Source organism: Tachyglossus aculeatus, chromosome 3 (assembly GCF_015852505.1).
Source record: "Tachyglossus aculeatus isolate mTacAcu1 chromosome 3, mTacAcu1.pri, whole genome shotgun sequence".
NCBI classification, from domain to species: domain Eukaryota; kingdom Metazoa; phylum Chordata; class Mammalia; order Monotremata; family Tachyglossidae; genus Tachyglossus; species Tachyglossus aculeatus.
Genome location: NC_052068.1, coordinates 54384619 through 54400322, shown reverse-complemented (window position 1 = coordinate 54400322; position 15704 = coordinate 54384619).

The following is a 15704-nucleotide window of genomic DNA, read 5'->3' as shown; positions in this document are numbered from 1 at the left end:
TCTGTGCCTCAGTTGCCTCATCTGTAAAATGGGGATTAAGACTGTGAGCCCCACATGGGACAACCTGATTAGCTTGTATCTCCCCCAGCGCTTAGAATAGTGCTTGGCACATAGTAAGCGCTTAACAAATGCCATCATTATTATCGTTATTATTATCAATCCTCAATTTACAGATGAGGCCCAGAGAAATTAAGTAAATTGTCCAAGATCACACAGCAGAAGAGTGGTGGAGCCAGGATGAGGATTCACAGGCCCATGCTCTCATGATCCCCGTCCTTAAGGATCTTGCAATCTAGAATAGTGCTTTGCACATAGTAAGCTCTTAATAAATGCCATTATTATTATTATTATTAGTGGGGGTGACAGGCATTAAATTATAAGTAGGAGGAAGTATTAAAATATCAAGATCAGTACATAAACACTATGTCATAGGTGGGGTTGGGGAGAGAGTTAGCTGTGAGCATACACAGGTTTAGGTGGCAGGGAATGGCGGTTGGGTTAGCTTAGAAATTAATCAGGGAAGGCTTCCTGGAGGAGATGTGATTTCAGGAAGTAGAACTGAGATCTAGGCATGGGGAAGACAGTGAGCCCACTGTTGGGTAGGGACTGTCTCTATATGTTGCCATCTTGTACTTCCCAAGCGCTTAGTACAGTGCTCTGCACACAGTAAGCGCTCAATAAGTACGATTGATTGATTGATTGATTATGGACAAGATGCTGCCGGTGGGAGAGATAAGGAGACACAGTCAGTCAGTCAGTCAGTCAGAGAAACAGTGTGGCTCAATGGAAAGAGCCCAGGCTTGGGAGTCAGATGAACGATCATCAATTATATTTATTGAGCGCTTACTGCGTGCAAAGCACTGTACTAAGCATTTGAGAGAGTACAATATGACAAGATAATGGACACATTCCCTGCCCACAACAAGCTTACAGTCTAGAGGAGGAGACAGGCATTATTATAAGTACGGAAATTGCAGATATGTACATAAATGCTGTGGGGCTGGGAGGGGGGGATGAAGAAAGGGATGGAGTCAGAGAGTTGAAGAAAAGGAAAAGTGGGGCTTAGTCAGGGAAGGCCCCTTGGAGGAGATGTGCCTTCAGTAAGGCTTGGAAAGGGTGGGGAGAGTCACTGTCTGTCAGATATGAGGAGGGAGGGCGTTCCAGGACAGAGGCAGGACGTGGGCGAGAGGTCAGTGGTGAGATAGACGAGATTGAGGTAATAATAATAATAATAATGGCATTTATTAAGCGCTTACTATGTGCAAAGCACTGTTCTAAGTGCTGGGGAGGTTACAAGGTGATCAGGTTGTCCCACAGCGGGCTCACAGTCTTAATCCTCTCATTTAATCTTAAACTCTCATCCTATCCCGTCTGGACTACTGCATCAGCCTTCTCTCCAATCTCCCATCCTCGTGTCTCTCCCCACTTCAATCCCTACTTCATGCTGCTGCCCGGATTATCTTTGTCCAGAAACGCTCTGGGCATGTTACTCCCCTCCTCAGAAATCTGCAGTGGCTACCAGTCAACCTACGCATCAGGCAAAAACTCCTCACTCTGCTTCAAGGCTGTCCATCCCCTCGCCCCCTCCTACCTCACCTCCTTTCTCTCCTTCTCCAGCCCAGCCCGCACCCTCCGCTCCTCCGCCGCTAATCTCCTCACCTTTAGGCCTCGTTCTCGCCTGTCCCTCCATCGACTACCGGCCCACGTCCTCCCCCGGGCCCGGAATGCCCTCCCTCTGCCCCTCCGCCAAGCTAGCTCTCTTCCTCTCTTCAAGGCCCTGCTGAGAGCTCACCTCCTCCAGGAGGCCTTCCCAGACTGAGCCCCCTCCTTCCTCTCCCCCTCGTCCCCCTCTCCATCCCCCCATCTTACCTCCTTCCCTTCCCCACAGCACCTGTATATATGGATATATGTTTGTACATATTTATTACTCTATTTATTTATTTTACCTGTACATATCTATTCTATTTATTTTATTTTGTTAGTATGTTTGGTTTTGTTCTCTGTCTCCCCTTTCTAGACTGTGAGCCCACTGTTGGGTAGGGACTGTCCCTAGATGTTACCAACTTGTACTTCCCAAGCGCTTAGTACAGTGCTCTGCACACAGTAAGCGCTCAATAATACGAATGAATGAATGAATGAACAATCGAAGGAAAGAACCAACTTGTCCTTCCCAAGCGCTTAGTCCAGTGCTCTGCGCACAGTAAGCGCTCAATAAATACAAATGAATGAATGAATGATCGAAGGAAAGAACCAACTTGTACTTCCCAAGCGCTTAGTACAGTGCTCTGCACACAGTAAGCGCTCAATGAATACGAATGAATGAATGATCAAAGGAAAGAACCATTTGTCCTTCCCAAGCGCTTAGCACAGTGCTTTGCGCACAGTAAGCACTCAATAAATATGAATGAATGAATGAACGATAGAAGGAAAGAACCAACTTGTACTTCCCAAGCGCTTAGTCCAGTCTCTGCACACAGTAAGCGCTCAATAAATATGACTGACTGAATGAATGAATAAACGATCAAAGGAAAGAACCAACTTGTCCTTCCCAAGCGCTTAGTACAGTGCTCTGAGCACAGTAAGCTCTCAATAAATACGACTGTATGAATGAACGATCGAAGGAAAGAACCAACTTGTCCTTACCAAGCGCTTAGTACAGTACTCTGCACACAGTAAGCGCTCGATAAATACGATTGAATGAATGAATGAACAAATGTCATGATTATTATTAAACGAACGAATGAATGAACGATCGAAGGAAAGACCCAACTTGTACTTCCCAAGCGCATAGTACAGTGCTCTGCACACAGTAAGCGCTCAATAAATACGAATGAATGAATGAACGATTGAAGGAAAGAACCAACTTGTCCTTCCCAAGCGCTTAGTACAGTGCTCTGCACACAGTAAGCGCTCAATAAATACGAATGAATGAATGAACGATCTAAGGAAAGAACCAACTTGTCCTTCCCAAGCGCTTAGTCCAGTGCTCTGCACACAGTAAGTGCTCAATAAATACGACTGAATGAATGAACTTTCCGGATGAGGGAGCTGAGGCCCAGAGAAGTGAAGTGACAGGCCCAGGGCCACACAGCGGACAAATGGAGGTGGTAGCATTAGAACCCAGGCCCGTCCTCCATCCATCCTCCACCCCTTCAAAGCCCTACTGAGAGCTCACCTCCTCCAGGAGGCCTTCCCACACTGAGCCCCCTCCTTCCTCTCCCCCTCCTTCCCCTCCCCACAGCACCTGTGTATATGTTCGTACATATTTATTACTCTATTTTACTTGCACATATTTATTCTGTTCATTTTATTTTGTGAATATGTTTTGTTTTGATGTCTGTCTCCCCCTTTTAGACTGTGATCCCAGTGTTGGGTAGGGACCGTCTCTAGATGTTGCCAACTTGTACTTCCCAAGCGCTTAGTCCAGTGCTCTGCACACAGTAAGCGCTCAATAAATACGGTTGAATGAATGAATGACTGAACGACTGAATGAATGAATGACGGCCGTGCAGTTGCGCCCCACCGCCTCCAGGGGGGAGCCAAGAGTCGCGATGCCGCGGGTTCCCGGCGCCTCCAGCGTCCGGACGGTTCTGGGCAGGAAGGTTGAGATCTCGCGAGAGTTCAGTGGCCGCAAAAAGGGGGGGGGGAGCCCGCGAGTCGGCCAATCTCGCGAGGTTTGCTCTTCTCGCGAGGTTTGGCCTTTGGACGGGCCGTCTCTTTTCGGCGCGGGACAGGAAGCGGAAGTGGAGCGGCCTACTTCCGGTCCCCGTCGCCTTGACGACCGCAGCACAGGCCTTCCTCCATCCTGAGGAAAAGGCCTCGCCCTGCTCAGGTCATCATCCTCCTCCTCATGGTAATGGCGTTTAGTAAGCGCTTACCATGTGCCCAGCACTGTGCTGACCGCTGGGGAGAGACAAGGGCAGCAGGTTGTCCCACAGGGCTTCATCCCCATTTGACAGATGGGGGAACTGAGGCCCAGAGAACAACAACAATAATAATAACAATAATAGTGATGATGGCGTTTGTTAGAATGTTCATTCATTCTATCGTATTTACTGAGCCCCTACTGAGTGCAGAGCACTGTACTAAGCGTTTGGGAAGTACAAGAACAGTGCTTTGCACGTAGTAAGCGCTTAATATCACCTTGTACCCCCCCAGCGCTTAGAACAGTGCTCTGCACATAATAATAATAATAATAATTTTGGTATTTGTTAAGCGCTTACTATGTGCAAGGCACTGTTCTAAGCGCTGGGGAGGATACAAGGTGATCAGGTTGTCCCATGGGGGGCTCACAGTCTTAATCCCCATTTGACAGATGAGGGAACTGAGGCACAGAGAAGTGAAGTGACTTGCCCAAGATCACACAGCAGACATGTGGGGGAGGCAGGATTCGAACCCATGACCTGTGACTCCCAAGCCCGCGCTCTTTCCACTGAGCCACGCTGCTTCTCTTAGTAAGCGCTTAACAAATGCCGCCATTAGTATTATTATTATTATTATTAATAAATGCCGTTATTGTTATTTGTGAAGCGCTTACTGTGTGCTAAACGTTGGGGAGGTACAATGGTGATCAGGTTGTCCCACGTGGGGCTCACAGGCTTCACAGTTGATTAAAAAAAACAGCACTGTGAAGAGCGGAGGAGCCAGGTGGTTTAGTGAAGCAGCGTGGCTCAGTGGAAAGAGCCCGGGCTTTGGAGTCAAAGGTCATGGGTTCAAATCCACTCAACTTCTCCGGGCCTCAGTTACCTCATCTGTAAAACGGGGATTACATCTGTGAGCCCCTCGTGGGACAACCTGATCAACTTGTATCCTCCCCGGCGCTTAGAACAGCGCTTTACACATAGTAAGCGCTTAATAAATGCTATTATTATTATTATTTTTAGTGGAAAGAGCATGGGCCTGAAGCAGAATCCTGGCTCTTCTACTTGCCCGACAAATGATTTTGCCCAGCTCATTTCGTGGCTCAGTGGAAAGAGCCCGGGCTTTGGAGTCAGAGGTCATGGGTTCAAATCTCGGCTCTGCCAATTGTCAGCTGTGTGACTTTGGGCTAGTCACTTAATTTCTCTGGGCCTCAGTTACCTCATCTGTAAACTGGGGATGAAGACTGCGAGCCCCCCGTGGGACAACCTGATCACCCTGTAACCTCCCCAGCGCTTAGAACAGTGCTTTGCACATAGTAAGTGCTCAATAAATGCCATCATTATTATTTATTGTGCCTCAGTTTCCTTACCTGTAGAATGAGGATCAAATGCCCATTTTCCCTTTTCTTAATGGTATTTGTTCAGCGCCTACTGTGTATCGAACACTGTTCTAAACGCCAGGGTAGCGTAGGTTGGACACAGTCCCTGTCCCACAGTCCAAACAGGAGGTCGAACTGAGGCACCGAGAAGTTCAGTGACTTGCCCAAGGTCACACAGCAAACATTTGGCAATGCCGGGATTAGAACCCAGGTTCTAATCCTTGAGGAGGAACAAGTCAGCGTTTACTGTTAGAAGGGTAGAGTGCTAACCTCTTCTTTTTCCCAGCGGTCTCGTCTTGTTCTCCATGAAGAAATCTTAGATGCCCCTGTCTGTTCAGACAAGAATCAGGACTCAGTGGTTGCTTATTCATCCATTCATTCAATCGTATTTATTGCATCAAGCTATTTATTGAGTGCTTACTGTGTGCAGAGCACTTGGAAAGTACAGTTCAGCAATAAAGACGGTCAATCCCTGCCCACACCGGGTTTACAGTGTAGGAGGGGAGAGACAGACATCAAAACAAGTAAACAGGCATCAATATAAATAAATAGAATTATAGATATGCACGTCGCAAGTGCCGTGGGGCTGGGGGTGGGTAGGGCCTTGTCATACATAATAATGATGGTATTAAGCGCTTACTATGCGCAAAGCACTGTTCTAAGCGCTGGGGAGGTTACAAGGTGATCAGGTTGCCCCACCGGGGGCTCACAGTTTTAATCCCCATTTTACAGATTCATTCATTCATTCAAACGTATTTATTGAGCGCTTACTGAGTGCAGAGCACTGCGCTTGGGAAGTACAAGTTGGCAACATATAGAGACGGTCCCTACCCAACAGTGAGGTAACTGAGGCACAGAGAAGTATCTCTGAACTACCTAATAAAATAACCTGGTGAGTAAATAATAATAATGATGACTTTTAGACTGTGAGCCCACTGTTGGGGAGGGACTGTCTCTATATGTTGCCAACTTGTACTTCCCAAGCGCTTAGTACGGTGCTCTGCACACAGTAAGTGCTCAATAAATACGATTGATTGATTGATTTGTGATACCTAAGTGCTTACTATGTACCAAGCACTGTTTTAAGCACTGGGGGGGATGCAAGGTGATCAGGTTGTCCCACTTGGGGCTCACAGTCTTCAACCCCATTTTACAGGTGAGGGAACTGAAGCCCAGAGAAGTGAAGTGACTTGCCCAAAGTCACCCAGCTGGCAAGTGACGGAGCTGGGATTAGAACCCACGACCTCTGACTCCCAAGCCCGGGCTCTTTCCACCGAGTCACGCTGCTTCCCCTAAGGGCTCATAACGGTGAGTCCGTTCTACTGAACTAGCATTAATATCTTAGCCATCTTTCCAGAGGAAGGCAAAATGAAACACTTATTTACCAGTCTTGATCTGAGTCAGTATTGATGAAGAAAGCTCATTACACTTTCTAAAATCTGTTAGGTCAATCAATCAATCAGTCAGTTGTATTTACTGAGCGCTTACTGTGTGCAGAGCACTGTACTAAGCGCTTGGGAAGTACAAGTTGGCAACATACAGAGATGGTCCCTACCCAAACAGCGGGCTCACAGTCTAGAAGGGGGAGACAGAGAACAAAACCAAACATATTAACAAAATAAAATAAGTAGAATAGATATGTACAAGTAAAATAAATAGAGTAATAAATATGTACAAACATATATACATATATACAGGTCAGACCTGGGCGGTTCAGTCCTCTGGACTGTAAGCTCCTTGAGGGCAGGGAAAGTGTCAGCTAATTCTTTTGTATTGTTCTCTCCCAGGTGCTTAGGACAGGACTGTGCACATAGTAAGCACTCAGTTAATACCACTGATCAATCAATCAATCAGTCGTATTTATTGAGCGCTTACTGTGTGCAGAGCACTGTACTAAGCGCTTGGGAAGTCCAAGTTGGCAACATATAGAGACAGTCCCTACCCAACAGTGGGCTCACAGTCTAGAAGGGGGAGACAGAGAACAAAACAAAACATATTAACGAAATAAAATAAATAGAATAGATACGTACAAGTAAAATAAATAGAGTAATGAATACGTACAAACTGATTGTCTTCACAAACTTACCCTGTGGATTTCATACTGTTCTCTCCCAGGTGCTTAGTACAGTGTTCTGCACATAGCACTCAAGTTAATACTCAGTGGATTTTATTTTTATAATGGCATTTATTAAGCGCTTACTATGTGCAGAGCCCTGTTCTAAGCGCTGGGGAGGTTACAGAGCAATCAGGCTGTCCCACGGGGGGCTCACAGTCTTAATCCCCATTTTCCAGATGAGGGAACCGAGGCCCAGAGAAGTGAAGTGACATGCCCAAAGTCACACAGCTGACAGTTGGCAGAGCGGGGATTGGAACCCATGACCTCTGACTCCAAAGCCCCGGCTCTTTCCACTGAGCCACGCTGCTCACGCTGGATTGATTGTCTTCACAAATTTACCCCTTTGATCTCAGGGGGCAGGCGACATAATGGAACCGCGAGGGTTTTTGTGGGGATGTGCATGTATATTATTCATTCATTCAATCAATCAATCGTATTTATTGAGCGCTTACTGTGTGCTGAGCGCTTGGGAAGTACAGGTTGGTAACATAACATATCACAGCATCGTAGCTGAGCCATGGTTAAGAACTTTAATCTTTTAATTCTTGAGCAGCCCAAAACCCTATAAGAATGCCCTTCAAACAGGTTTTATTTTGGGCATAAAATAAAAGCATGCTCTTGGGAGTCAGGGGACTTGGGTTCGAATCCTGCCCATTTCCTACCTCTTCTGAGACCTTGGGCAAGTCACTTCACTGCTCTGTGCTTCAGTTTCCTCATCTGTAAAATGGAGATGGAATCCTCTGAGACTGTGAGCCCCATGTAATAATAATAATAATGATGATGGTATTTGTTAAGCGCTATGTGCAAAGAACTGTTCTAAGCGCTGGGGGAATCCTCTGAGACTGTGAGCCCCATATAATAATAATAATAATAATAATGGTATTTGTTAAGCGCTTACTATGTGCAAAGCACTGTTCTAAGCTGCTGGGGGAATACAAAGTGATCATGTCCCACAGGGGGCTCACAGGTTTCATCCTCATTTTACAGATGAGGAACTGAGGCCCAGAGAAGTGAAGTGACTTGCCCAAAGTCACACAGCTGACAAGTGGTGGAGCTGGGATTTGAACCCATAACCTCTGACTCCAAATAATAATAATAATAATAATAATGATGATGGCATTTATTAAGCACTTTGTGCAAAGCATTGTTCTAAGCGCTGGAGAGGTTACAAGGTGATCAGGTTGCTCCATGGGGGGCTCACAGTCTTAATCCCCATTTTACAGATGAGGGAACTGAGGCCCAGAGAAGTGAAGTGACTTGTCCAAAGTCACACAGCTGACAAGTGGCGGAGCCGGGATTTGAACCCATGATCCTCTGACTCCAAAGCCCAGGCTCTTTCCGCTGAGCCACGCTTCTTCTCTACATGGGACAGGAACTGTGTCTGACCTGATTATCTTGTATGTACCGCAGTGTTTAGTACAGTGCTTGGCTTATAGTAAGGGCTCAAGTACCACAATTATAGTATCATTAGTAATGGTGTTTATTGAACACCCACGAGGTGCAGTGCATGCTACGAAGCGCTTGGTGCTTTGCACATAGTAAGCGCTTAATAAATGCTATTATTATTATTATTATTGTAACAGAACTACAGGACATGTTCCCTGTTTGCACAATGCAAGGGGTTTTAAGCACAAAACCAGGAAAATTATCTTCTTATAAAATTCAGGTACAGAGTAGGTTTTACAGTAATAATACCTTGAAGTTGTGGAGAGCGTCTTTATTTTTGTCAGAGCACCTTTCCTTTCGTATATTTTATCCTCCCAACATCCCTGTGGGGGAGGAAGGGACGAAGTGTTATGTTTTGTTTCGTTGTCCGTCTCCCCCTTCTAGACGGTGAGCCCGCTGTTGGGTAGGGACCGTCTCTATATGTTGTCGACTTGTACTTTCCAAGCGTTTAGTACAGTGCTCTGCACACAGAAAGCGCTCAATAAATATGATCAAATGACTGAATCCCCATTTTAAAGGTGAGGAAGCTGAGGCCCAGACAGGCTGTGACTTATCTGAATCTGTTAGTCTAGTAGAACTAGAGAAGCAGTGTGGCTCAGTGGAAAGGGCCTGGGCTTTGGAGTCAGAGGTCATGGGTCTGAATCCCGGCTCTGCCACATGTTTGCTGTGTGACCTTGGGCAAGTCATTTCACTTCTCGGAGCCACAGTTCCCTCATCTGTAAAATGGGGGTGAAGACTGTGAGCCCCACGTAGGACAACCTGATCACCTTGTATCTCCCCCAGTGCTTAGAATAGTGCTTGGCACATAGTAAGCGCTTAACAAATGCTATTATTATTATTATTATTATTATTATTATTATTATTATTATTATTATTATTCTAGGACTAGAACGAAGAGAGGGTTTCATGACTTCTAGAGCCAGGATGTTTCCAGTTCACCACTCTGCCTCTCCTTCCCTTATTAGATGTTGATTTTTATCAGTAACAATAAAAAAAAAAATCAGTGTTTCCAGGACATTGGATTTGTTGTTAGGGTTTGTTAAAAAGCAGTGGTAAGTTGGACACCGCCCCAGAGTAGGTAAATTTCTTTTGGGACAGCAGAATGCAGCAATTAAAGGCAACGTTGTTCAGATCACAACTTTAGGATACGTGCTTCATTTTGAGGAGTGCACTTTTTAGCGCACATTTCCACCCTCTGAATGCTTTTGCCATTTAAAACGTAGTGTTTGCTAAATCATTGAATATCGGCTAAGCAGTTGAGGAGGAGAGGATGTGTTGATTGCTCTTAAAAACTGATTAACAGAGTGGGACAAAGCTATGTTTATTACACTGTTGTTAACTCAGGAAGCAAAACGTCAACTCCCTTTAGTAGGCCAGTGTAAGTTAAGAACCTGTTTCACCATAGTGGACCTCACAAATGCAGGTCATCATTTACAGTCAAATACATTTAATTCAGGGATTCCACAAAGAAAGCGATTCCCATTCTTTGGATAGCATCACTACGGGATTTTGTTTTCCACCACTTCCTGCCCCATTTGTTCACCGTTTTCTCTAATCAGAGGGTTGCTGTGAATATTTCTTTGAGAAGGTGCTAAGGGGCGGTGGAGAAATGCTAGTAAAAGGTATCTGATTTATAGTTTAGTAGGATGCAAAAGGATAGGAAATCTGAATGTTTTCAAATGTACTCTTAAATTCATTTCGGTTTCTGTTAGCATTTGAGGTCGGGGAATTATTTTTCTATCAAGTGATGTAAAAGGTCTTGCCTGTATTTAAGGTTCTCTGTCTATATTATCATGACACAGGTGTCCCCACATCTAAGGAGGGTTTTATGAATAGGCGATCAATTCTAGTTTTGTGGTTTGAAACCCTGAATACCAGGCTACGTTGCAGTGTTTTTTCAGAGTAAAGTGGCCTGTGGTTTCAGTAGCGCTTGGTCAAATGAGATTAAATAAAAGCATTTCGGGGTAACCCATTAGTTAATGAAAGAGAAGGAAACATTGGTAGCCAATCAGAAGTATTTATTGAGCATTTACTGTGTGCAGAGCACAGGACCGAGTGCTTGGAAAAGTACATTAGGATAGAGTTGGTGGAGGTGGTCCTGGCCACATGGAGCTTACAATATTCATTCATTCAGTCGTATTTATTGAGTGCTTACTGTGTGCAGAGCACTGTACTAAGTGCTTGGGAAGTACAAGTCGGCAACATACAGAGACGGTCCCTACCCAACAGTGGGCTCACAGTCTAGAAGGGGGAGACAGACAACACAACAAAACATGTGGACAGGTGTCAGGTCATCAGAATAAATAAAAATAAAGTTAGATGCACATTATTAACAGAATAAATAGAATAGTAAATATATACAAGTAAAATAGAGTAATAAATCTGTACAAACATCAGCGCTTAGAACAGTGCTTTGCACATAGTAAGCGCTTAATAAATGCCATCATTATTATATATACCGGTGCTGTGGGGAGGGAAAGGAGGTAGGGCGGGGGGATGGGGAGGAGGAGAGAAAAAAGGGGGACTTAGTTTGACCCACACCACATTATTTTTTGGGAAAACTATAGCAAAATGCCACCTTGCATCTCATCGAAAATGAGAATGAACCCTGCCTGTCGAAACTTAAAATTTCCAGAGGAATTTGAATAGCTTGATGTTCTTTGTTTATAGGGCATTGGACTGGCATTAAATTAGTCCTTGATTTATTGACAGAGCCTTACAAATGCATTGAAAGAGTGGGGTTACGGGGTGGCGGGGGTCAGTCCCGAAAAGCCCACAGCTCACCTTGGGTGGATTCTGCAAAGGACAGAGTTGACATGGGTCGGGAGTTAGATCCCAGAGTCTATATTAACTAGAATTCTGCAGAGGTCAGTAAAGGAAGGATTTGCCTCGGAAACAGGAGAAAAGGAAGAGGCATTGTCCAGGATCACAGCCATTGCTTCCTGCTCTCCTCAATCAATCAATCAATCAATCATATTTATTGAGCGCTTGGGAAGTACAAGTTTCAGTAGTGGAAAGCAACACTGTGTGCTCCAGGTTGAATATAAACTGAAAACAGGCCTCAAGCAATTGGCTGGATTGTTATTGAGGTGTCGGGTATGAATCCTTGGCCACTTGTCCCGTCAACTTTGAGCAGCGTGGACTAGCGGAAAGAGCACGGACCCGAGAGGCGGAGGACCTGGGTTCCAATTCCAACTCCACCACTTGTCTGCTGTGTGACCCAGGGCAAGTCACGAAACCTCTCTGGCCTCAGTTCCCTCCTCCGCACGATGGTGACTCAATGCCTGTGCTCCCTCTTAGCCTGGGAGCTCCATGTGGGAATTGATTATCTCGCCTCGCCCCCCCAGCGCTTAGTACAGTGCTTGGCCCACTTAACTGGCCTAGTGGAAAGAGCCCGGGCTTGGAAGTCACAGGTCATGGGTTCATTCAATCGTATTTATTGAGCGCTTACTGTGTGCAGAGCACTGTACTAAGCGCTCGGGAAGTACAAGTTGGCAACATAGAGAGACGGTCCCTACCCAACAGGAGGCTCACAGTTTAGAAGGGGGAGACAGGCAACAAAACAAAACATATTAACAAAATAAAATAAATAGAATAAATATGTACAAGTAAAATAAAAAATAGAGTAATAAATACGTACAAACATATATACAGGTGCTGTGGGGAGGGGAAGGAGGTAAGGCGGGGGGATGGGGGAGGAGGGGGAGAGGAAGGAGGGAGCTCATTCATTCATTCAAACGTATTCATTCAATCGTATTTATTGAGCGCTTACTGTGTGCAGAGCACTGTACTAAGCGCTTGGGAAGTTCTCATCCCGGCTCCGCCACCTGTCTGCTGGGTGACCTTGGGCAAGTCACTTAACTTCTCTGCGCCTCAGTTACCTGATCTGTAAAATGGGGATGAAGACTGTGAGCCCCGCATGGGACGACCTGATTGCCTTGCATGTACCGCAGCACTCAGAACAGTGCTTGGCACATAGTAAGCGCTTAACAGATACCATCATCATTATTATTACCCTTCATGGAAACCCCAATTATGAGTGTTAGCTTGTGAAATAACCCCAGGGTGTCTTTTCCCACCCATTGGAGTAGTAAATGATTATCTCGGCCTTCCACATGAGCTTCTCTCCCCAGATAAGGAGATCCTACCTGTGAAGCCCGGTTGCCCAATAGATAGCCGGCAGGTTGTTCTTTAAACAACTTTAGGGTGGATCTTTGGCTTTGGCAGCAGGAAGGACATCTTGGAGAGTGCCCGCTATGGTTTGCCAGTGCCAAAGGAAACCTAGAGTTGGCCTTTAGGGTGGACCTGATAATAATAATAACAATAATAATAATATTAATGGCATTTATTAAGCGCTTACTGTGTGCAAAGCACTGTTTTAAGCTCTGGGGAGGTTACAAGGTGATCACGTTGTCCCATGGGGGTGCTCACAGTCTTCATCCCCATTTTACAGATGAGGTAACATGCACAGAGAAGTGAAGTGACTTGCCCAAAGTCACACAGCTGACATCTGGCGGAGCCGGGATTTGAACCCACGACCTCTGACTCCAAAGCCCGGGCTCTTTCCACTGAGCCACGCTGCTTCTCTGATCACTGGAACCAGGATCCAGGTCTCTGGGGGCCAGGGATCCCTTTTTTCTTTTTACACTGCAACGATTCTCATATTGATGAGATTCCCCCTTCTAGACTGTGAGCCCACTGTTGGGTAGGGACCGTCTCTCTATGTTGCCAACTTGTACTTCCCAAGCGCTTAGTACAGTGCTCTGCACACAGTAAGCGCTCAATAAATACGACTGAATGATTGACTGATTAAGGAAGAGTCGGTGCCAAGCCCAAGAGAGTTTATTGTACTTTACCTAGAGAAGCAGCGTGGCTCAGTGGAAAGAGCCCGGGCTTGGGAGTCAGAGGTTGTGGATTCTAATCCCGGCTCCGCTACTTGTCTGCTGTGTGACTTTGGGCAAGTCACTTCACTTCTCTGGGCCTCAGTTCCCCCCCTCTGTAAAATGGGGATTAAGATTGTGAGCCCCACGTGGGACAACCTGATCACGTTGTATCCCACCAGTGCTTAGAACAGTGTTTTTAGCACATAGTAAGCGCTTAACAAATACCATCATTATCATTATTAGGACGAGGAGGGGGAGGAGAAGCAGTATGGCTCAGTGGCAAGAGCCCGGGTTTGGGAGTCAGAGGTCACCCGTTCTAATCCTGACTGCCACTTATCAGATGTGTGACTTTGGGCAAGTCACTTGATTTCTCTGTGCCTCAGTGACCTCATCTGTAAAATGGGGATGAAGACTGTGAGCCCCACGTGGGACAACCTGATCACCTTGTATCTCACCTTGTAGAGAAGCAGCGTGGCTCAGTGGAAAGAGCCCGGGCTTTGGAGTCAGAGGTCATGAGTTCGAATTCCAGCATCGCCAATTGTCAGCTGTGTGACTTTGGGCACGTCACTTAACTTCTCTGAGCCTCAGTTACCTCATATGTAGAATGGGGATTAAAACTGTGAGCACTTGGATTTGGATTTGAACCCATGACCTCTGACTCCAAAGCCCGGGCTCTTTTCCACTGAACTATGGGTTTCCTCGTCTGTAAAATGGGGGTGAACCCACGTAGGACAACCTGATCACCTTGTATCTCCCCCAACGCTTAGAACGGTGCTTGGCACACAGTAAGCGCTTCACAAATGCCATCACTATTATTATTTACTGAGTGCTTACTGTGAGCCTACTGTTGGGTAGGGACCGTCTACTGTTGCCAACTTGTACTTCCCAAGCGCTTAGAAAAGTGCTCTACACACCATCTCTATATGTTGCCAACTTGTACTTCCCAAGCGCTTAGTACAGTGCTTTGCACACAGTAAGCACTCAATAAATACGATTGAATGAATGTACTAATAATAATGATGGTATTTGTGAAGCGCTTGCTATGTGCAAAACAGTGTTCTGAGCACTGGGGGGATCTAATAATAATATTAATAATGATGATGGTATTTGTGAAGCGCTTACTATGTGCGAAGCACGGTTCATTCATTCATTCATTCAATCGTATTTATTGAGCACTTACCGTGTGCAGAGCACTGTACTAAGCGCTTGGGAAGTACAAGTTGGCAACATGTACAGACAGTCCCTACCCAACTATGTGCAAAGCACTGTTCTAAACGCTGGGGGATACAATAATATAATAATAATAATGATGGCATTTGTTAAGCGCTTACTATGTTCAGAGCACTGTTCTAAGCGCTGGGGAGGATATAAGGTGATCAAGTTGTCCTACGTGGGTTCACCCCCATTTTACAGATGAGGAAACCCATAGTTCAGTGGAAAAGAGCCCGGGCTTTGGAGTCAGAGGTCATGGGTTCAAATCCCGGCTCCGCCACTTGTCAGCTGTGTGACTTTGGGCAAGTCACTTCACTTCTCTGGGTCTCAGTGACCTCATCTGTCAAATCAATCAATCAATCGTATTTATTGAGCGCTTACTGCGTGCAGAGCACTGTACTAAGCGCTTGGGAAGTACAAGTTGGCGACATATAGAGACAGTCCCTACCCAACAGTGGGCTCACAGTCTAAAAGGGGGAGACGGAGAACAAAACCAAACATACTAACAAAATAAAATAAATAGAATAGATATGTACAAGTAAAATAGGGACTGTCTCTATGGTGCCAATTTGTACTTCCCAAGCGCTTAGTACAGTGCTCTGCACATAGTAAGCGCTCAATAAATACGATTGATGATGATGATAAATAGAGTAATAAATATGCACAAACATATATACATAGATGTGAGCCCCCCCGGGGGACAACCGGATCACCTTGTAACCTCCCCAGCGCTTAGAACAGTGCTTTGCACATAGGAAGCGCTTAATAAATGCCATCATTATTATTATTAAACTGAGAAAAGGTAAAG